Genomic DNA, 25,322 nt, shown 5'->3' with positions numbered 1-25,322 from the left:
ATATTTCAACGTGTTAATATCACAATGTCATTTTACATTTTATTCAATCTCTTACAAAACAGAAAGAAAATATACCAAAGTTGTTCCTCAAACAAAAATAGAACAAAAATATTTACTAACGTGGAATAAAGTAAACCAAAAAAATATATTCTAAAGACAGCTGGTGTGGATGTTAAAACTTTAGTCAAACAAGGTACAGAGCAACGTTTTAACCATCTTACGTTATCCTCACTTTCTTGTTAACCTGAAGATGACCTAAGACGGGCGAAACGTTGTTCTGTACTTTCTTTAAGTTAAAGTATCAATACCCATACCTGCCGTCTTTAGAATACATTTTTTGCTTAAAGTGAACAAAAAATATAATAGTGTGAATGTCTCCTTGCTAAGCCTAGTAATGTGAATGTTTTATTCAATGGTTTCGTTTATCTTACATACTTTAAATTGACCAATTTAAAGTTGCACAATTTCCCTCCAAATAAATATGTTTGAAATTCATAAATTAAAATTTTACTTATGATCATAAATAAATTCTAAAAAAAAATTATTTCACCAGGTTGTTGTGGTTTGTGATTTTATTTTTTATGTTTTTTTTATCACAAGACAAATAGAAATCATTTATTTATTTTTTTAATTTTTGCGAATATTTATATACCAGCCTCTCCATCGTGGCGTGCAGGGAAACCTACGTAACGAATAGTATTTGTGTGGAAGTGATTTCCCATGTAAAGATTTTTCACTGTGTGGAAAGTCAAGATGGTTCTGTAATATTGACCTGAACATTCAAACAGGGCTAATTCTTCTTTTTCTTCTCAATAAATAAACGTTTAAAGAAGGCACGATATTCAGAAATTACGCATATGGAAAATAATGGAAAGAAAAAATCCTACTGCTACTTTTAGTAAACCTTCGAGCTGCTATCACTTATTAATTTTGCGGGAAATAAAGTTTGTGATAAATACATAAAACTCACAAACAGCTTCGTCTGGTACATTAAGTGGGTTTTGAAAGATTCGTGATCAATCCAGAATATATATATATAGACGAGGCCCTTCAGTGGCTCAGCGGTATGTCTGCGGACTTACAACGCTAAAAACCGGGTTTCGATACCCGTGGTGGGCAGAGCACCGATAGATCAATGAGTAGCTTGGTGCTCAATTCAAAACAACAACAGTCTTCTCATAATTTATTTTTATTTTCATACAGTTCGAAAATTGGAGATATAACAACTCTTACAGTTTAATTTATTTTCATGAACTAATTTTGCAGAAAAAAATACTTTCGAGTGGGCGGGTGTTTTTCTTACAGCAAAGCCACATCGGGCTACCTGCTGAGCTCGCCGAGGGGAATAGAACCCCTGATTTTAGCGTTGTAAATCCGTAGACATACCGCTGGGTTAGCGGAAGTCCATAATTTTAACCTGATGTTCAATTGATGAACTGATGCTTTACTTTTAATCATGTATAAGTATTTTTCCTCTCCTTTATGACTCCATATAGTAATGTAAATTTATTACTTAAAACAACAATGAGGTGTGTTTTTTTAAATAAGTATGTATTTTTAGCTTACACGTATTAATTGATTAATATGCTGCATTCGTAACTGTAATCGAAAGTTCGCAAATTAAGTGCAAAAATTATGAAAGTTAATTACGAATTAAAAAGTGAAACCATATGTGTGAGGAAACCCACAAAAATAAACGCAGGAACAACATATCAAACATTGATTCTCTTTATAAGATCATTAAAATTTTAATAATACGCCCTCTCCTCTGGAGTATTGAAACGAATAGTTTAAAGTCTGTTTGTTTGTTATTGAATTTTGAGCAAAGCTACTCGAGGGCTATCTGTGCTAGCCGTCTTTAATTTAGCAGTGTAAGACTAGAGGGATGGCAGCTAGACATCACTACCCACCGCCAACTCTTGGGCTACTCTTTTACCAACGAATAGTGGGATTGACCGTCACGTTATAACGCACCCACGGCTGAAAGGGCGAGCGTGTTTTGGGCGACCGGGATGCAAACCCGCGACCCTCAGATTACGAGTCGCACGCCTTAACCCACCTGGCCATGCCGGGCCAGTGTAAAGTCCTCGTTGTTCTTATAAGAGAGGGCTTAAATATAAGTTTAAATAGCACAAACCCACATTTTAAATGCCTTCATTTTTTTTAGCTGAAACAAAATTCAATAGAGGTTTGTTTATTTGTTTGTCAGGTTAAAAATGTCATAAAATTCCTAATTAACTTCCTATTCGAGCAAACAATCTACTTAGAGTGAAACTAGAGAACAATCTTACAATTATTATAGTTAATGAAATGTATTTTCTGCTATATTCTTACTTATTAAGATTAGAATACAGTGATGCATCAGTCACGTACTTTCACTGTTAACGACATTTTGGCAGCAAACCTAATAATATCGGCAAGCATAAAAGTTTTGGGCTATTCACATATTAAACTTGTAATGGATTTACCTTTATTTTAATGTCTGCACTTGTTTCAGTTTGATGCAGGTGACATATATTGTTGCATGTATGCTGTACAAGTACCTCCTGTCCTCTAAATTTGTGGAGGATTCTCAAGGGTATTATTCAACGGTATATGTTTTACGAAAACACTAGCGTATTTTCAAGTATTGTTGAACGTTCGATAATCTCGTCTAATGAGTATAAAGAAGCCATCTCAAGACCCCGAGAAACAGTAAGAGGATATTGTTAGTCTGCTACAGACAGTATACTATATGCCTCGGAAGCTATAACTGAGATAAACGTTTAGTAATCGGAAAACTACAGATACTTAACCAAAAACGTTTATAAATTTCGAACATTAAAAGCCGCTTAACTTCAGTGAATAAACTTTGGACGTTAGTATTTCTACGAGGACATTAAATATCTTCGTAGGTAAAAGTCAGCTTGTAAGCGGCGTGAGGCCAAACAAGAATAAGGAGCTAGCGAGATTAAGAAAACTGTAAAAATATCAACTCGAAATTAATTCGCTTGTCATAGACTTGGACCGTCGATGAAATACTCAGTTCCACAACTGACAGAAGACTGGGTATTGTTTGTATGTTTGTAAAACTCTCGTATATAAACCAGTATTTGTACATTAAAATATGCGTGTGTTAATAAAGAAAACTGTATGTTTCAATCTAGTTCGTAAGTATTATAACTGTAATACATATCTACATTCAATGAGTGTGTGTGTTTTCTTGAAGAAAGTTTTAAAATAAAGTACAATAATAAAATAATATATATTAAACTGTCTATCTAATCATATTAGTGGAAGTAACAATAAATAAACGATTGAAAATAGCTTTCTCACAACCGCACAAACATTACTTGATTTCAGGTATTATGATAAATCTACTCATTTATGATCCCAAGATACTAATTTACTACACGTATAGTGCAGTTTGTTCAATTACGGTTGAACAAGCTATAGACGGTAAGACACAGAGAAGTTTCCATGTTGTTCTGTGATAAGATTGTAACTGAAGTAGAGTCGTATCTCTGCCTACCAGCTTTAATCAGTTATGAACTTTGAAGATCATTTTCCTTTTGATCGAATGCCGGTAGGAGCAGTATCGCGTTTTCAGGAATGCTATGCGTTTGAATGCGTGGGTTGCCATGGAAATGATTAGTTGGTATTGCACGTCTCTTTAAAATAACCACCCTTTCGGCCCTCCGTCCATGTTAACCTTTATTCTGTTCTGATAATCCGATGAGGGTGTAAGCGCTACCCAAAGTTGCCTGGATTACTTATGATTCCTATCTTAATGTTTTCCTGTCCTACTATTATTTAGTTCTACGTAACTTTACCACGTTACGGACTGAACACAGACTTCTATAAAAACTGTGGAAGGTCCTATTTTATCCAAATGCGTGAGTGTATGGCTTCCTTTATAGCTTCTTTTACTCATTGGTAAGCTTGAGGTCAGATAACGGTAAAATTTGGCAGTCGATCCCAGCGATTGACATAAAGTAGATAATCCATTGTGTTTCTTGACTTTTTAAAATAAAATTTGTAGGGTGTTATTAAATGTTGTAATATCTAGTAAGGGGGATTTATTTTGCTTATATAATACTTTCCATAATATGTATAGTAATTATAATACTTACTTTCAGTAATAAGCTAAATATAATTCTTAGATATACTCAGTACAGTTTCTTCTAAAAGACTCTTGAGAACTTTACAGTTTCATTCAAACACCTCACGTATAGTAAATTCATTAAACAATGAGGTAAACAGCCTTACATTGTGGGTATTAGGACAGATCTGAACCGATCCATCAACGTCCCTATAGCATAATGTTTAATGGAATCGCTAAGGCTTTATTTATATAATACATCAGAGAGCAAGTTCACATTAATACTGCCCTTAAATTACACCCACTGAGTCGTGTTGAAAAGTAATCGAAATATTTGAGTTGACTCGTGATTACAATGGACTATATCTCGAGAATAAATGTAATTGTTTATAAATAATATTAACTGTAATTAGAAGAAGAAAACGTATTTATAATTATAAACTTCCGTTTACTACCTGAAATCAATGAGCTCCATTTCTTTTAAGCATCTGTGAGTTCGGGTTATGAAACATAATTCCTTTTAAAAATCAAAACGGTATCTTTGGGCTGTTCTTTGCGGATCTTTCGCGCATTGAATATCTTAACAAATGAACCCCAGTGGCACAGGGTTGCGTCAGCGGACGCATACTTCTGTAAACTGGATTTCGATGCCCTTAGTGGGCAAAAAACAGCTTGTATAACTTTGTACTTAACAACAAACATTTTTCCTATAAAGTACATAATGAGTGACATTCAGAACCAATAAATTTAATAATCTTACACAAACTAAAAAAAAAAGATATGCACTTGCGGATTAACACTTTTAATTATATTTTGTTTGATTATTATGAAGCACAAAACTACACAAGGGGCTATCTGTGCAGTGCCCATCAAAACCGGTTTCTAGAGGTGTGAGTCCGCAGACATTCCTCTGTGTCACTCGAGTGCAATTTAATATCTAGTAAGACATCAAGAAAAAGAATGTTTGCTTTAACAGTACGATGTAGTTAATTTGAATTTCACACAAGCTACACGAGGGCTATCTGCGTTAGTCGGCCCTAAGTGAAAGACTAGAGGGAAGGTAGCTTGTTGGCACCACTTATAACTCTTGGGCTACTCATTTTACCAAAAAAAGTGGGATTTACCGTAACTTTAAATCGTCTCCACGGTTGAAAGGGGATTCAAACTCGAAACTCTCAGACAGCTAGTAGAGCGTCCTAAAGACGAAGCTATGCCAGGCTATGTAGTTAAGTAACCTCTGAACCACATAAACTCAAAGAAAAGACAACACTCGGAAAGATGGCTTTTAGTAACTAAATACTATCAATGAATGAGTTCCTTATTTCATTGATATAAATCAGTGTTTCTACGACTTTTTTAGCGTTACAAGCTCTCAGAGTTATCGTTGTTCATTATTTATTAGTGTATGAACTGATATTACAATTAACAGTGATTAAGGGTTAATGAGAGTAAAATAGTGTTTTCTTTCCAGTGTAACGGGCAGGGAATATATGTAAATATTTGTGGTGAGTGTTTTAGATTACAATATTACAAGTGAAGTAACTTTACTTGATATGAGTTTAGAATATTTGTAAATTACACAGTTCGAAAGACTTCAAACATGCTCGCCCTTTCAGCCGTGGGGGCATCATAATGCGATGGTCAATTCCACCATTCATTGGTAAAAGAGTAGTCTAAGAGTTGGCGGTGGGTGGTAATGACTAGCTGCCTTCCCTCTGGTCTTACACTGCTAAATTATAAACAGCTAGCGCAGATAACCCTCGTGTAGCTTTGAGCGCAATTCAAAACAAAGCAAACCAAATCGAAGGACTCAGAAGCATGATTTTAGAAAGACTTCTGTGCAGGTGAATAGAGGGTGATCACTGTATCATGTAAAAAAAAATATTATGTGGTCAGTTGCGTCGAAACGACAAAAGCTTATGAGAAACATTCCTGTATTGTAACGCTATTTCTTTACCTCCTTATATAGTTAAAATACAAGTCATGTTTTATAAGGGTTTTGGCAAAGAACCAATAATACACTTCATAGAAGTTTGCGATAAAGTCCAGTACATCGTTTATTAAATGTTCAAGACTTTTCACTTTGTATGAGATTCACATTTTGTCTTCTATAACGTAAGATCTGAGCTGCGATAATTTTTTTAAAACATATATCAACATTGGAGAAAACCAGACTGAAACCCTGCTCTGTTGTATAAAAGCGGTCAATGAATTTCTGTTCTATTCATAACGCGGCTGGATTATCTCTCATGGAATGTTAGTTTTTAATGATCTTAACTGATAATAGCAGATGAATTCTAAATTAATAGAATAATTGTGATAGAAGAACATTAAAATTCATATTAGGTCCCAAAAACCCAAACCATGACTAGTTAAGCACTATAGCAAGCATTATTACACAACAACGAAAATATAAAGTTTCACTAGATGTGACAGTCTTTGTCATTGGTTAAAATTGGATGACGAAAGTTCTCCATTGAGTGGCGGTCCTTATCATTGGTTTATACTGGGATGACGAAATTCTCTATAAAGTGACGATCCTTATTAATGGTTAAACTGGGATGACGAAGGTTATCTACCGAGGGATATTTTTATTATCGATTTAACTCTACTGGTGAGAACTCATATTGTTGGAAACTGTTTATTATTTGGTCACGGTAGAGGTAACCAACAGCATTTAAGATACTGTTTGGAATTTCAAATAAAATTTTATTAAAATATTGTTTTGCATTTCAACTAATAATTATATAATTTATTTACAGGATTTAGTAAATTTTACGATCAATACTTGGCGAATTAAAACCCCAAGAAAAGAAAGTGTTAATCGAAGTGCAATCAAGTGACACATACCTCATTAAGTTGTTTGAGGAAATCGTATAAAATATTTTATTTTAATTGTGAATGATCGCTAAAATATCAAACATCTGTTGTTCCCAAGCGAAGTTTTATCGGTTAAAAATAGTAGCAAGGTCGATTAGTATTTCTATGATCCATGAATGTTTGTGACATTTCTCGAATAAATCTTTTTATTTGAAGCATAAAGTAATCATTAGCACAAAAGTGAAAATGTTCAGTAGTGTTGCTAGAGGCGCCACCTATTGCACTGAACTCGGGGTTCTGATTATTAAAAGATAAACTGATAAAACAAGGAAGGATACAATATTTAGTTATGTTCCACAGATCTCCAGGTAGCCAACAAGCGTGTATGTGGGTGCGTTTTCTTATAGGAAAGCCACATTGGGCTATCTGCGGAGTCCATTAAGAATCGCTGATCTTAACGTTGTAAATACGTAGACTTACCGCTGTACTAGTGGGGACAGTCGAGAGACTGAAACGTGATTACTGTAATTTTTATTGACTCCTTTTCTTTTATTCACCAGTGACTGAATAAAATGAAAACATTACAAGGTCAATATCTTTGACTCACGTTGAGACAGGTTTTTGATAACGCAAAGCAGTAGCAAGAGAAATCAGTTTTTACTGTTCAATAAAAAAGTAGGAAAACAAAGGTCCTACCTAATATTATGAAAAGTTTTATTAAATACGTACCATACAAGCTTCTTACGTGTGATAACAAAGTAAAAACAAGAAGCTTAATATTGAAAACCGTAATTATTTTTTTTTGTTTGTAATTAAACACAAAGCTACACCATGGATATCGAAACCCGGTTTATAGCGTCATAAGTTAATAAACCTGCGGCCCGGCATCACCAGGTTGTTAACGTGCTCAATTCGTAATCTTAAGTCCGCGGGCTCGGTTCCCCATCGCACCAAACATGCTTTCCCTTTCAGTAGTGGGGGCATTATAAGTAACGCTCCATCCCACTGTTCGTTGGTAAAAAAAGTATCCTAAAAGTTGGCGGTAGGTGGTGATAACTAGCTGCTTTCCCTCTAGTCTCACACTGCTAAATTAGGAACGGCTAGCGCAGATAACCCTTGTGTAGCTTTGCGCGAAATTGAAAAACGAACACAGACCAGCCGGTGTGCCACTAAAGGAGGGAGGTAAAAACTACAAGGAACAGCATTATGAGCATATTTTTAGAATATTGATTCTTTCTATATATATACCTACTACCACAAGGCAGATATAACTAATTCTCATTTAAGACTGCTAATTCTAGGTTCTTGGAACCTGCAATCTTCATTTCTTGAAGTATGAATAGATAAATTGTTGTATCCTACTAAACCTGGCCATAGGGTGAACATTCAAGCACAGATTCAGATGATTCATGAACGTTCAGTTATAGCTAGCTCTTTTATTTCGTGTGATTTTAAAATAAATATTCATATTTCTACTTTTAAAATCCAAATGAGACTTAGGACGGGTCATGATTTCCAAATAGGGTTAGTAATCAGTTACTATTTTCTCACCATTTGATGGCAAGTTGTATCATCGCCAGAGCTCACAATCGAACACTCTCCTAAGCCGCGACTCTCAACTACATGTAATCATAATTATGCTTGTTGATTAGTTTGTTTTCACATGCTTTCAAATTATAACCCAATGTAACAAAATTTTTACTTTTTCTTGTTTCTGGTCAGAAAGTGTTATTTCCCAGTTGCTTATGCCTAAAGTGAATGGAAAAGACCTATTTTTCTCTTCAAACTTTGCTTTTGTGACCTGGGAGCGTATAACGAAAACATAATGGGAGACTATATTTGGGGGCTGATACGTGAAAGTGATTTACATTACAGTCGCAAATCTCGAAAAACTGCTCACTTCTAAACATTTTTGTATAACTTTAGTATAAATACATGTAAATCTTGATTCATGTGTTGTTTTATTCAGACCTTATGTAAATGAAAATGTACAAATTTGCCCGTTTTTACATAGAAAATAGATTAATTTGTAAATTTCATTATCCAGGTCACAAAAGCAAAGCTTGAAGGGAATAATGGCCATTTTCTGTACTTTTACAACATAAGCAATTAAAAAATAACACATACTATCCCGGCCCGGCATGGCCTAGCGCGTAAGGCGTGCGACTCGTAATCCGAGGGTCGCGGGTTCGCGCCCGCGTCGCGCCAAACATGCTCGCCCTCCCAGCCGTGGGGGGTGTATAATGTGACGGTCAATCCCACTATTCGTTGGTAAAGAGTAGCCCAAGAGTTGGCGGTGGGTGGTGATGACTAGCTGCCTTCCCTCTAGTCTTACACTGCTAAATTAGGGACGGCTAGCACAGATAGCCCTCGAGTAGCTTTGTGCGAAATTCCCAAACAAACAAACAAACAAACAAACATACTATCCAGGAATGAAATTTGTGTTACATAGGGTAATCCATCCCACTGGAGATTAGAGAAACCCCTAATGTCATTGTAACTGGAAACCTAACGTTTTTAGTTTTTTTTGAAATTAATAAAAGTGTAAGCGTAATTTCATATAATGTTACGAATGTTAACATACTCTAGGATAATGTTAAATGTATATACGTACTACAGGATAACGTTATATATATATACGTACTACATAGAGATAAATATGTATCTGCTCCCATCCCCTAGCTGGGTTACTGAAAGTTGGTTACAGTGTGAGATTTGTTATATGATTTGAAGATACGTTTCCATAACAATATTCTAATTATCCTCAAGAGCTTGTGTTTGCAACAAGAGTACATGTGTGGAGAAACAACACTTCTTTAATATTAAATGACATTTATATTGTGAAATATTACCACTCATTTGTGTCAATTAAGTGAGTGTTCAAAACCTAATTCCACGTGACACCTCAGCATGAGGCATTTTATACGTTGACCTCTTAATTCTGGTTATACTGAACAATATTTTGTCTTGGTTTCTTGTTAGCTCATCATAAGTCGTATTTGGTATCTTATTTGGCAGTTAATTTTGTTAAACACTTTGATTTACAACATCACGAGATCTTTTAAACAATGTAATAATTAATCATGATAAATTACCTGAGATACAGCATGAGTAGGGAGAATAATGTGTCCTAATTTTCATATTAGGTTATTTAAATGTGATAAATGATCTAAATGTTAACAATTTATCCTTCAAATTTTCAAATTTCTTTGTCTTTGTTTCTCTAAATTACTTCTGTATTACTCCAGAAGAACATTATATATACTAACATTCTTTGGAATACTCCAAAATTACGTACAACACATACTATATCATAATGGTATGTATAGTAACATACTCCAGGGTAATCTTATATATGTAAGATTATACTCGAAAATAATGTTATATGTAATAACATACTCCAGGGTAATCTTATATATGTAAGATTATACTCGAAAATAATGTTACATGTAATAACATGCGTATAATATAAACATACTCCATGATAACGTTATATATAAAGATATATTGCAGGATAACGTTACATATAATAACATACTGTGAGATAATGTTACGTATACTAACATATTCCAGGATGACGTTACGTACAATTTGATTTGTGTGACACGCAAGTGTTTTCCAATAACGGTATAATCTAACATGTCAATAAAAGCACATTTTCGTTATGATAATTAAATATTGTGTGAGAAACGCATCACTAAAAATCTGTGTCTTGTTGTAACTTCCATTATGAGATAGTTCTTACAAACCTTTGCCTTCGGTGCCCATAGCAAGTTTTAACTTACCAGATATTATCCTCAAACGAACCAACTTTTTACGAGCGCCATCTGTTGGCTTTAGGGTCCGACACCGGTAACCGTCGGAGAATCACCAGGTTCAACGCATTCGACACGTTCACTTTAGTGCGGTTGTATCTCTCTATACGCCTAGTCGCAGTGACGTGTATTCTTGTGATGTATACGAAACTTGTATGCGTTTCCACAAAGATAAACCTACCACTGTAGATATCCCCGCTTTGATACTAGTGTGCGTGTTGTTTGTAAATAGCTTTCCTTAAGTTGTACCTCGTTAGCGTTCGTATTGTTAGATTGACAATGTCCTAGAAATTATTCTTAACGTAGTAAAAAAAAACTATGAAGTAACTCTGTTGTTTCTTACGAATAATTAGAGAAAGAATAATTACATCTAGAACGAGGATATACACTGTACTTTAATATAATCCTCAGAGAATACAGAAGACAGTCGTCAACTTGAAGATTTTCGTCGCATCATCGGTGATATGCTTCAGTGTTACTGTAAGGGGACACTTCTTCACTGGCTACGAAAATAAAAGGTAACAGAAAACAGCGTGGAAACCAACACTCCTCAGGTAAGGAATCCATTTTATTAACAAGAGAAAACTGAACAAACTCATATTGTGATTATGAATCAGAGAAATACAATTCTACGATTGTTTGAACATGTACCTGATTATATGTCATTATTGTATATAGTTAAGTCTACGAAACTTTGTGATGCTAATTTCCTCAAACACCAGTTACGACCTTTCAACTGAAATGTGCTCACACGTCCACCTACTTGCCTGTTCTTTCGTTCGTGCGACCTGGCATGACCTGGTGAGTAGGACACTCGGCGCACAATATATAGGTTGCGGGGTCGAAACCTGTCACCGACCCTGCATGCCCTTTTAGCCATTGTAAAGTGACGATTAATCACACTATTTGATTAGAGTAGTCCAAGGATTAGTGTGGGGTGAGGTTGGCAAACTGCATTCCGTTCAGCTTCTCACCAAAATAAATACCAGTATTTCTGATAGTCCTTGAGTAACTTAGCATGAAACTCAACAGCCAGACCTATCGTCCGTCTACTCACCCATCTCACCATTAAAGTTGCTCTCCATTAACGTACGTGCTCCCTATTTTCTCTCCCATTGACATATATATGTATAATTAAGAATTTTTATTTTAATCGCTTATGAAGCGTCCACATTTATCTCCGCCCTTTTTCGGTTTCTTAATCAAACCGCTACTGTCAAGAGGCCCTATATTTCTATGTCGACTACGTTTCCCTTACATTATCAGTAAACATCTTTGTACCGAAATTACGTGGAAAAACCACATTAAGATCAAACTGTATTTCTCTGGAGACTGTAACGCTGGCGACGATTACAATTTTTCATATGTTTAGACGAAATAAAATGGAAACCGAGAAGTTTTATTTCTTCCATGTAAACTAAGAACAATAAGTATTAAATGAAGTATTTGTTTTATGGAACTGTAAAAAAGTTACTGGCGACGTTCACAATTTCTCATATTTCTAGATGAAAGTAAATGGAATCCGAGAAGCTAGTTTCTAGTTGGGTGATTTTGTTTTTCTATTTTTTTTTTCACATGTAAACTAGGAACAAATATTAAGTGAAATGTTTGCTTTATGTAATTGTGAGCAACTTTATGAGAAGAAGTAAAAACCGACAATTTTATGATCCATTGTCTATTTGTATATTGCATTTCACCATGCAGATAGAAACTACAATATAAAAACACGCAGATATTAAACGAAACTTTAAAGTCACTGAGACGTATATATATTTCTGTATGATTTACTTAAACAATTTGAACCTTGTAATTTTAAAACACAAGTGCGTGTCTGTTTTTTTTTATAGCAAAGTCATATAGGGGTATCTGCTGTATTCACCGGGGGGAATCGAACCCCTAATTTTACGAGGACGTTAAGAAAGGGAAGGATTAATAAATACATACGTCTGGTTTGGTTAATAGTTGTTACAGTTTCGTTAAGGAACAGGTTCACTGAATACGTACGTCTGGTTTGGTTAATAGTTGTTACAGTTTCGTTAATTATCCACTCACACTTTAAATAGTTGTTACAGTTTCGTTAAGAAACTGGTTCACTGAAGAACACTAAATCACAATCTGTTTTCAATTAGTTTTGACGCTAATCCGAATGTTAGTCCTGATCAGAAATTGCTGTGTTCTTGTATAGCCGTCGTTAATATAAAACTGTATGACCTGTTGCCAGCACATGCCAGTCGAGTGGGCGTGATTTCTTATCGCACATCGGAATAATTGTTGTGTTCACCGAGAAAATAGAACCCCTGATTTTAACTTTGTAAATCTCCGCCGATTGGTTGGTTTGGTTTGTTTGAAATTTTGCGCAAAGCTACACGAGGGATATCTGCGCTAGCCATCCTTAATTTATTAGAGTAAGACTATACGGAAGGCAACTAGTCATCACCACCCACCACCAGCTCTTTGGCTACTCTTTTACCAACGAATGGTGGAATTGACCGTCATATTATAACGCTTCCACGAATGAAAGGGCGAGCATGTTTGGTGTGACAGGGATTCGAACCTGAGAACCTCAGATTAGGAGTCGAGCGCTCCAACCATCTGGCCATGTTTTAATGTTATTTTGTATAACAAACACCATTATAAAGTTTTGAAAATCAAACTCTGTGTGTGTATGTGTGTTTGCTTTTTTACAATGAAAATAAATAACTGAACAGATAATGTTCTGTTGGTAAATTGTTGCTTTGCATGTCTTTACTCTAAAACGCTATAGAATACTAGGGAATTTTAGGGCAACATTACCTTGAATATTTAATAGAAAATACGTCACCTGGAAACAACTCCTGAAGTTCTGTTTTTTATCGTGTATTAAAAATTCAAACGTAGTAGATGTGTAATTGTATTGTTTTTAATGATACTACAGGGCAAACAAAAGTAACCAAAACGCTTGAACTTGCTTCACAAAGAGATCCTGAGAGCTCTGAGGTCTCATACATTAAATGCTTTGTTGTTTGTTACGACTTCTCTACAATCTTAGTTTGTTTGTTTTTTGAATTTCGCGCAAAGCTACTCGAGGGCTATCTGCGCTAGCCGTCCCTAATTATGTAGTGTAAGAATAGAGAGGGAAGGCAGCTAGTCATTACCACCAACCGCCATCTCTGGGGCTACTTTTTCACCAACGAATAGTGGGATTGACTGTCACATTATAACGCCTCCACGGCTGAAAGAGCGAGCATGTTTGGTGAGACCGGGATTCGAACCCACGACCCTAGGATTGCGAGCCGCACGCCTTAACCCACCTGGCCCATGCCGGCCTACAATCTTAGTTACATAATTATATTTGTTTCCACAAACGTCTTATTTATATTTATTTCGAAAGAAGGAAAAGAAACTTCCCAGCTGAGCAATCCCTAAAGCCAAAAATAGAATCAATGCAATCAACAGATTGAACAGTAAAACATTTTTATCTGAAACGGATATTTCTCATGCGCTGCTGGTGATTATAGATCTTTAAACCAGAAATTCCGTGCAAAGAAAAAACAACACAAAAATATACTATTTTATTTTGTATTCACCCAGTCAAAAATTATTCTGAATCATACCTGAGTTGTTAGTTAAGGCAGTGATAACTTGTTGTACTCTGAAAGAAACATACTTTGTCACTAGAAATTCCATTGAATAAACGATCCACTCTCTACGATAAGTGAATGAAACAATGTGCTTCCTCTACAAAATAAAATGTGTGTTTCTTTACTGCAAAGCCACATCAGGCTATCTGCTGAGCCCACCGAGGAGAATCGAACCCCTGATTTTAGCGTTGTAAATCCGTAGACTTATCGCTGTACTTGCGGGGGGGGGCAAAATAAAATAAAAGTTAACTTAGTAATCCTCACAAGGCCAGGTGGTTAAGGTGTTCGACTCGTAATCTGAGAGTCGCGGGTTCGAATCCGCGCTATAAAACTCACACAACGTTTGTAAACTTGGATAAAGAGGGTCAAAGTTTATGTCACCGAAGGTCATTAATTTAGGGCTATTTGTAAACGTACTGCCTTACCATCTGTTTAATAAGGAACTGTAAAGTATGATTTTTATGTTACACTAAAGAAACATGTAGAAATTGAAAAAACAAACAAGTAACAACAAGATGGATTTACTGTCTTACATAGCATCTCTTATAGAGCTGATATCAGTTCTCCGTGTTGATGAATAAATATATTGAATGGCTCTATCATTCTGTTGACGATAATCTACCATCACGCTACAAGATGAACAACTGGCAAAAATAAACCCTACGCTCAATGTACTGGTTCATTAAGTACCATATAAATGTTTCATTGTGTTTTATGTGATATTAACTGAACCGTCAATACGCGATATCTGATACTATTACGGACGGTTGTAGTTCAATGGTTTATTGTGTGATGAAATTTTATTTAAAGAAAAAAATGAAGAATGGACCTTCATAAGGTTCATAACATCCGATTCAGAAACTTCCACCTGTTAAAGAGTCTGTTAATATTAACACTTATCTCTGCATTTTTTAACACTTTCAACTGAGAATCGATGATCATCTTTTACCGGTTACAAATATTCCTGCACATTTTTAACAGTCATAAACGATGTACGTTTGATCTGATTCAAAACGTAAGAGAAAATTAGAACGTTATTTTCGGTTCTCGGTTTATATATCAGCAAGCTTTATTGAGACTTTCTGTTCACCTTTGGTCCTAACCAAGAGGCCCGGCATGCCGAATCGTGTTAAGGCGCACGATTTGTAATCCGAGATTTGCGGGTTCGCATCCCTGTCGCACAATACATTTTCAGTCGTGGGGGCGTTATAATGTGACGGTCAATCCCGCTATTCGTTGGTAAAGAAGTAGCCCAAGAGTTGGTGATGACCAGCTGCCTTCCCTCTAGTCTTAGTCTAAATTAGGGACTGCTAGAACAGATAGACCTCGAGCAGCTTTGCGCGAAATAAAAAATCAACGACAAACAAACCTAACCAAGATCCTAAACATATTAGAAAGAACATGAACGTCGCATTCGCCTAGGACATGTATTACAATGATAATATTATATTCAATATACTTATAAACGCTCTAACTGGATGTGTTTATCTTCATTCTGGGACCAATGATAAACCGAGGCCTAAAATCTACGTTCTCAATTCCACGTGCATTTTTAATGTCCAAGTTATAACAATGTGACTCAAGCGACACCTACAGATTTTAATAGTTAAAAGCGTTACACATTTCATCTGGCCCGATACATTTGCGGCACAGCGGTATGCCTGCAGACTTACAATTCTAGAAACCGAATATCGTTATCCGTGGTGAGCTGTGTTTTTGTGTGTGTTTTTTTTATTTCATAGCAAAGCCACATCGGGCTATCTGCTCAGCCAACCGAGGGGAATCGAACCCCTGATTTTAACGTTGTAAGTCCGGAGACATACCGCTGTACTAGCGGGAGGCCGGTGGTGAGCAGAGCACTAATGACCTATTATGTAGTTTTAGGCTTAACTACAAACAAACATATGACTTTTCACGATGACGAGAAACTCACTTGAAGTAAAAATGTATTCCAAAGACTAATTGTTCTGAATCGTATTCCTGTAAGGTTTAAAATGCAGTGAATATCACGTAAGTTTGAGTGTGTATGTGAAAAAAAAAACACAAAAAACACACGTACTTTACTAATGTATGCGTTATTATTAAAATCGAGTCATGACGACAAGTAATGTTTGGAAGGATGTGAATATTTTATAGTTCCTTATAAAATTGCACATTTATGTAAGAAAATGATCTATGGGGAATCGAAGAGTTCCTATTTATACTGGAGCACGTGATTATTAGTATACTAAACTCGGAGGTAAACTCCTCATCCAGTTAAATATTTAAACAGGACAGCACGAAATTGCATGAGTTTGTTCATTGTATATAGTTTAACTCTAAAAACCAGAAAGAGCTAAATAAAAATATTAATATCGTCTATGAATATTAGCTCCTAGCGGTACAGCTTTATATCTGTGGTTGTACAATGCCAAAAACTGGGTTTCGATACCCGTGGTGGACAGAGCACAGAGAGCCCATTGTGTAGCTTTGTGGTTAACTCCAAACAACAAAATGTAAATATTAATAATTTGTGATTCAACGTTCCGTAACCATGGTAATTCTCTGACTAATTAAACGAACGTTAGTGATTTTGTGAAATGATTAGGGCTAGCTTCGTTTCATGATATGAATAGTGTGTGAAGAGAAATATTGTTTGTGTAAGAATGCCTTCTATGAATAACTGTATCACGCTGTTCATAGAGAAATGCTTTGAATTATGAGTTTTGTCTACCTGACTACTCTGTATGTGAAGACACTGTAAATATAGGGATGATGTGTCGAAATAAATACGTGTTTACAGAAATGAATATTGAACAAAGAAAAGTATTGTAAATTTAATGGAGGAATGATTATTATAGAGAGATACTGTGTTGGTGAATGTGGCAAATGGAGGAATGATTATTATGGAGAGATACTGTGTGATGGTGAATGTGGCAAATGGAGGAATGATTATTATAGGGAGATACTGTGTGATGGTGAATGTGGCATATGGAGGAATGATTATTATAGAGAGATACTGTGTGATGGTGAATGTGGCATATGGAGGAATGATTATTATAGAGAGATACTGTGTGATGGTGAATGTGGCAAATGGAGGAATGATTATTATAGAGAGATACTGTGTGTTGGTGAATGTGGCATATGGAGGAATGATTATTATAGAGAGATACTGTGTGATGGTGAATGTGGCAAATGGAGGAATGATTATTATGGAGAGATACTGTGTGAGGGTGAATGTGGTATATGGAGAATGATTATTATAGAGATACTGTGTGAGGGTAGATAGCATATGGAGGAATGATTATTATAGAGAGATACTGTGTGAGGTGAATAGCATATGGAGGAATGATTATTATAGAGATACTGTGTGATGGTGAATGTGGCATATGAAGGAATGATTGTTATAGAGAGATACTGTGTGATGGTGAATGTGGCAAATGGAGGAATGATTATTATAGAGAGATACTGTGTGATGGTGAATGTGGCAAATGGAGAAATGATTATTATGGAGAGATACTGTGTGAGGGTGAATGTGGCATATGGAGGAATGATTATTATAGAGAGATACTGTGTGAGGGTGAATTAGCATATGGAGGAATGATTATTATAGAGAGATACTGTGTGATGGTGAATGTGGCATATGAAGGAATGATTGTTATAGAGAGATACTGTGTGATGGTGAATGTGGCAAATGGAGGAATGATTATTATAGAGAGATACTGTGTGATGGTGAATGTGCATATGGAGGAATGATTATAATAGAGAGATACTGTGTGAGGGTGAATAGCATATGGAGAATGATTATTATAGAGAGATACTGTGTGATAGTGAATGTAGCATATGGAGAATGAATTATTATAGAGAGATACTGTGTGATAGTGAATGTAGCATATGGAGGAATGATTATTATAGAGAGATACTGTGTGATGGTGAATGTAGCATATGGAGGAATGATTATTATAGAGAGATTATGTGATGGTGAATGTAGCATATGGTGAATGATTATTATAGAGATACTGTGTGAGGTGAATAGCATATGGAGGAATGATTATTATAGAGATACTGTGTGATGGTGAATGTGGCATATGGAGGAATGATTATTATAGAGAGATACTGTGTGATGGTGAATGTTGCATATGGAGGAATGATTATTATAGAGAGATACTGTGTGCTGGTGAATGTTGCATATGGAGGAATGATTATTATAGAGAGATACTGTGTGGTGGTGAATGTGGCAAATGGAGGAATGATTATTATAGAGAGATACTGTGTGATGGTGAATGTGGCATATGGAGGAATGATTATTATAGAGAGATACTGTGTGAGGGTGAATTAGCATATGGAGGAATGATTATTATAGAGAGATACTGTGTGATGGTGAATGTGGCATATGGAGGAATGATTATTATAGAGAGATACTGTGTGATGTTGAATATGGCATATGGAGGAATGATTGTTATTGAGAGATACTGTGTGATGGTGAATGTGGCATATGGAGGAATGATTATTATGAACAAATGATATAAACCGATAAGATGTTATGTATGAAGGGATAAAAAGCTTAATTATAGTCAGAACAATAAAGATATGAACTAATTTTATCCATTTCTAATGTAAAGACAATAATAAAATATTTTATAACAGTCCTATTGCAGGGCATATAAGGTCACGCTAAAGTCATGATCGTTTTAATTTGTTGGCTAACAAAGTTGATACTCGAGGTGATTTGTTCCTTTAGATGTGTTTTTCATCAACGTTAAAACTACAACGTTAGTGTAATGGATGAGTTTAGTTCATCATTAGCGCTCAATAGGACTTTAGCTTTTTTGTTAGTTTTCTGTTAACTGAAGACTAAATTATACAGATTATAATACAATATTTCTAGTGTAATAAACTTAATTTTGGTGTATTGTGGTTAATATTCGGTGTTGGTGAACTGTAGTAATATTTAATTTTGGTAATACTCACTGCTGCTGTACTTTGGTAATATTCAATACTGATCTACGATGATAATAATAATGTTCGTGAAGAATGGTAATACTTAATGCCGATATACTGTGGTAATATTCAATACTGATGTACGATGGTAATATTAATGTACGTGAAGAATGGTAATATTTAATGCCGATATACTGTGGTAATATTCAACGTTGATGTATTGTAGTAATACTAAATGTCGGTGAATTGTGGTAATACTTAATCTCGGTATACAATGGCATTGTTTAATGTTAGTTTATTGTGTTAACACTCAAGCTGGTGTGCTGTGGTAATACTCAGTGTTGGTATATTGTGGTAATTGACAGTGTTGGCGTAATGTCGTAATGTTCAGTGTTGATGAAGTGTAGTAATGATTAATATTGATGTACTCTGGTAATACTTAATACTGGTCTTCAGTAACAATACGTAATTTACTTTATTATGGTAATACTCAATGTTGGTAAAGAGTGCTAGTATACTGTATTTATAAGTATGGTATATACTTAGAGTGAATGCATATTTGTTTTTGTATTGTACGTTATGTTATAAATTTTCTATGTTGATGTGCCTTTAGTAACTAGTTTTAAGTCAAATCCAAACACGATTTCTGTGCCGTTTGGTAGAACTGGACAGGGTGTGAATTTGTGGTGAGTGTGCTGACACTGCGAAAACGAGAATTCGTTGATGGCCGTCAGTTACTGCAAGAATCCGAAATACACTCTAGGATCATGGGGTTGCTATGAAAACGTGGGTCAAACTCCATTTTTCAAGCAAAAGTAGCTTAATAATTGGTGATAGTTGCTGTTACTAGGTGGATTTCATCTGATCTATCTGTTCTAAATTAGGGGTGACTAGTTTGTTTGTTTTGAATTTCGCACAAAGCTACCCGAGGGGGCTAGCTGTCCCTAATTTAGCAGTGTAAGACTAGAGGGAAGGCAGCTAGTCATCACCACCCACCGCCAACTCTTGGGCTACTCTTTTACCAACGAATAGTGGGATTGACCGTCACATTATAACGTCTGAAAGGGCGAGTATGTTTGGCGCGACGGGGATGCAAACCCGCGACCCTCAGATTACGAATCGCACGCCTTAACACGCTTGGCCATATCGGGCCAGGGGCGACTAAGTATAGATTGCCTTCGTGTAATTTTGTGCAAATTTTCTGAAAAAAATAAAGATTTAAGCCTTACCAACTGGAAAAGCTAGAGATGTTCGATTCTGTTATAAAGCTTAAGAATTTCTTAGGAAAGAAGTTGACCCCATTTCACTCAATAGGATATTTCCAGCGTTCAATTATACATCTAAACAATTCCATTCTTTTATTGTAAAAAAATATATATTATTAAAAAATTAGTACAGAAATTTTTATTAGCTGTTTACAATTATTATCTTTCCAAACGCACTTCAAAATAACACGTAAAATATTGTAATAGTTAATGTGGAGTTTAAAAATACATATATTGGTTTGTTTTGAATTTGATGCAAAGCTACAAGAGGAGTTATCTACGCTAGCCATTCCTAATTTAGCAGTGTAAGATCAGAGGGAAGACAGCTAGTTATCACCACCCATCGCCAATTCTTGGGCTACTATTTTACCAACTGAAAAGGCTAGCATGTTTGGTGTAACGGGGATTCGAACCCGCGACCCGCAGACTACAAGTCGAATGCCTTAACCACCTGGCCATGCTGGGCCAAAGTTACATAGAAAATCAGTTGAAAAGTTTTGGTGAGCTTCACGCAACTGGATGTTAGAAAATAAATCTTCCAGAAACTTTTTTCCTTCGCCTTGCATTTATTATATAGATTATACGTTCAACTTACCCATTAAAAACTGTTTTTTAACTCAGAGGTTATTTGTATGTGAATTTCTATTAATAGCCCAATTTTCCAAAATCTATATTTTATTTTCTAGTTCTTACGATATTATCATTTTCCTCTTGTTTGTAACAACAATAATTTAAATCATTTCAAAGTTTGTTTGTTTTTCACCTACTGCCTCGTTTTTCTCCACGTAAAAGAAAGGTTTGTATAACAATTACATTACCTTCCTGGAAGGTATAGTTTATCAACATTATTTTGTATGTTTGATCGCTTGTTGTTGAGGCGAGCGACTCGTAATCTGAGGGTCTCTGGTTCGCATCCCTGTTGCACCAAACATGCTAGCCTTTTCAGTCGTGGGGGCGTTATAATGTCCCGCTCAATCCCACTATTCGTTGGTAAAAGAGTAGCCCAAGAGTTGGCGGTGGATGGTGATGACTAGCTACCTTCCCTCTAGTCTTAGGACTGCTAAATTAGGGACGTCTAACGCAGATAGCCCTCGAGTAGCTTTGCGCGAAATTAAAAAACAAACAAACAAACCGCTTGTTGTTAAGCACAAAGCTACGCAATGGGCTGTTTGTACTGTGTCTGCTGTAAACTCGTTTATTAGCGCCATAAGTCCTTAGACGCACCGCTGAAACACTGGGTAATTATCAAACAACTTCATGATATTTCAACGTTTTAACGCGTTCATTTGCGTTTAAACAACTGAGTGAAATTACCTCTCTTTGTTAAATTCCTACCTTCATTTGCGCTTGAACAAGAGGTTTAATTCTCCCTTCTTTGTCAACTTCCAAGAGTGCATTTACCATAGAATAAGTCCATTTTCCTCATCTGTTCCTACAACGATGTTAGGCAATCCCAAAACCATAAAGCTGTCCCTCAGACCATTTTAATTATTTTGCTTTGTGTGTAAGTTCTTTTCAAAATAAATCTAACAAAAACTTGGAAATTTGATCTTCTTTCTAGTTACTTATCTTAACTTGAAAACACTGCCACTGTAGCCAATGTTCTTGACGATAAAGGAACAGAAATACCGAGTTTCCTGTACTTTATATACCAATGAATGTTTTTCTTCATGCAGATATCGATATTATTGAGTTTTAAGTTTTGTTTTATGACAAGGTGTATACGTATGTAGTAACTGGCTAGCTTTGTGCATAATCCAACAAAGAAACCAGGTGTTCAGCATTGTGCAATACGTGGAGGTCTATAACATGATTGTGTTGTTTTGTTTTTTTAATTTTGCGCAAAGCTACTCGAGGGATATTTGCACTATTCATACATAATTTAGCAGTGTAAGACTAGAAAGGCAGCTACTTATCACCACCCACCGCCAACTCTTGGGCTACTCTTTTACCAATGAATAGTGGGATTGACCGTCACATTATAACGCCATCACGGCTGAAAAAATGAGAATGTTTGGTGCGATCGGCATGCGAATCCGCGACCCTCAGATTACGAGTCGCACGCCTTAACCCACCTGACAATGCCGGGTCATTCTGATTGTAATTTCAATATATATTTCTAGGCGTTTTGTGGATGGCTGGTAGGGTATTTTTAATGGTGTCCCAGTACTGAAACTAATTAGCATTATGGAAGAAGGACTATTAAGTGGAAAGGATAATGTGTAGTTGAAACTTCGATTTTTCTTAAGATTATATATTCCAATCTTTATTCGTTCTACCTTAAATCTTTTTTTTGTAACAGGAACCACTTCTTTGTTCGTGTATCTCTTAAATCGTTAATGTATGGATGTATATTTCATTATCGAAGTTCGTAGTGTACAGACTAGTCTGTTTTGGAGAACTAATTTTTCCTTGTGTTCAAACTTTAGATTAGCACTTTAAAATGTAATAGATAAATGTACAGATTATGTTTCTCACCCAAAGCATTTTAAAAATTATATTTAATCGTAATCTATAAGTATGTCCAACAATAAACTCTGAGAGTTGTCTTGGATACAAATCAGTAAGAGGATTCTATAAAACACTTCAATCTCATGATTGTTCTCATATTTAGAAGAGGATTCTACAAAACAGTCTAAGTTCGTGATTGTATTCTCATTCAGTAAGCGTTCTGTAAAAGTTGAAGGTAGTGATTGAACTTTGATTTAGTAAGAGTTTCATAAAACACTTGAATTTGGTGACTGTACTCTTATTGAATAGGACCCCCAGTAGCGCAGCAGTATGTCTACGGACTTACAACGCTAGGAACTGGGTTTCGATACCCGTGGTAAGCAGAACACAGATAGCCCCTTGTGTAGTTTTGTTTTTAACTTCAAGCAAACAAACTGAGTAGAGGTTTTCTGAAACAGTTCGTGATGTTGCACACACAATAGGCAAAGGTTTTATAAAAAGTTGAGGTTCGTCATTGTACTTTAATATAATGGGATTCTTTATAACAAATGAAGTTCTTGATTGTAGTTGAATTAACCATAAGGTTACGTTGTTGTGATTTATACGTGTGGGTGTTCTATTTCTATTGTTTTATTATATACAACTTCATGATTTGGTTTGGTTTGTTTTGAATTTTTTCGCAATGCTACAGGAGTGCTATCTGTTCTAGCTGTCCCTAATTTAGCAGTGTAACACTAGAGGGAAAGCAGCGAGTGATCACCACCCATCGCCAACTCTTGGGCTATTATTTTACAAACGAATAGTGGGATTGACCGTCACATTATAACGCCATAACGGCTAAAAAGGCAAGCATGATCTCTACGACGGGGACTCGAATCCGTGATCCTCAGATTACGAGTCAGGCGCTTTAACCATTTGGCCATTGTTCCTTAAAATTTAACCACAACTTCATCTGAATGTTAACGCAACAACATCACGTATCACAAAAGAAAAAAAAAACTGTATGTGTGTGTGTGTGTGTGTTTTGTTGGTTTTTTTTTTTTTGCTGCCAAAAATGCAATTATTTCGTTTTGGCAGTTAATATCGTTGTACTTATCACGTGTTACGTGAATGTGTATTCTATTTATTCTTTATCTACATCTTCACTGAAACGAAAGTTTGAAAAATTAATGACATACCCTTTATACGAGTGCATTTACTTCTAAAAGTTCGTGAAGCTGGAAATTCTAGGTATCGTCTCACGTGTCTACATGTGTTTTGTTTGTAGGTGTTTTATTTTTCATTGTTCACGTGTCTGCAGGTTCACGAAGACAGAAACTCCAATACATTTTTATACCAGTCAACACGTGTTTTATTTGTAAGTGTTTTATTTTTCATTGTTTCTTTAAGTTCTGAAGATGTAAACATCAAAATATCTTCACATTTGTCAGGCCCGCATGGCCAAGCGTGTTGAGACGTTCGACTCGTAATCCGGGGATTGCGGATTCGAATTCGAGTCGCACCAAACATGCTCGCCCTTTCAGCCGTGGGGGCGTTATAATATACGGTCAATCCCATTATTCGTTGGTAAAAGAGTAGCCCAAAAGTTGACGGTGGGTGGTGATGACTAGCTGCCTTCTCTCTAGTCTTACACTGCTAAATTAGGGACGGCTAGCGCAGATAGCCCTCGTGTAGCTTTGTGAGAAATTCAAAAAACAAACAATTCACATTAGTTAGTAGGTGTTTCGTTACTTACTGTTTCTTTATCTTACTGAAAATTAAATACTCTTAATGTAAAATAAAGAAGTTTGGGTCAAGTTCATGACTTCATTTTAAAATGTAAAACGTTTCTTTTTCACTTTCCTTACGATATTTATTTCTCCAACTCGACTTTATGAATAATTCGCGTTTACATTACGGCAAAACTTAGCCTAAAACTTTCTACGTTTCAGTATTCTGTGATTTAAGCTGTGTCATAAAACAGTCGTAAATGCCCGTGTATGTCGAATTGACGAAGGCTAGAATGGATAGTAAAAGTTTATTTTCCGAGCAAACGTAACATAAATGTTCTAAATATAGTCAATTATCTTTGGGGTAGAAATTTCGTTCTTTATCTAAACTCTCGAACGCAGATAATTTCGATCCTGAGTCATTGTTACTCGGAATCGTTGTGTGTGTGTTAGCAACTATCTCGGCGAAATATACATCTGTTGGCGCGAGTTTTTATGACGTCATGCGTCGTTATACTTAAAATATATTTGAGTAGCTGTGCAGTATTTTTCAAGTAATATTCTAACACTTAATTATTTGTAGAAGTTTATGTTATGTCTGTATAAAAGCGTGGTATTTTTTCTTCACTATTACACTGAAG

General features: G+C 35.7%; 1 protein-coding gene across 2 annotated transcripts in view; it reads left to right on the top strand.

Moving 5' to 3' along the window:
• Positions 1–3,670: 3,670 nt before the first annotated feature.
• The window catches only part of LOC143223608 (suppressor of lurcher protein 1-like), a 300,734-nt gene continuing 279,082 nt past the window's right edge, over positions 3,671–25,322 (top strand). The window contains exons 1-2 of one of the 2 annotated variants that reach the window (XM_076451775.1): positions 3,671–3,915; positions 11,128–11,270. The gene's annotated coding sequence lies outside the window, so the exon portion shown is untranslated. Of the gene's footprint in view, positions 3,916–10,799; positions 11,271–25,322 lie in introns of those variants that run through there. The other variant, XM_076451774.1, reaches the window with a different exon arrangement.

The sequence above is a fragment of the Tachypleus tridentatus genome, chromosome 8 (assembly GCF_004210375.1).
Source record: "Tachypleus tridentatus isolate NWPU-2018 chromosome 8, ASM421037v1, whole genome shotgun sequence".
Taxonomy (NCBI): domain Eukaryota; kingdom Metazoa; phylum Arthropoda; class Merostomata; order Xiphosura; family Limulidae; genus Tachypleus; species Tachypleus tridentatus.
This window is presented reverse-complemented; position numbering and strand designations above follow the sequence as displayed.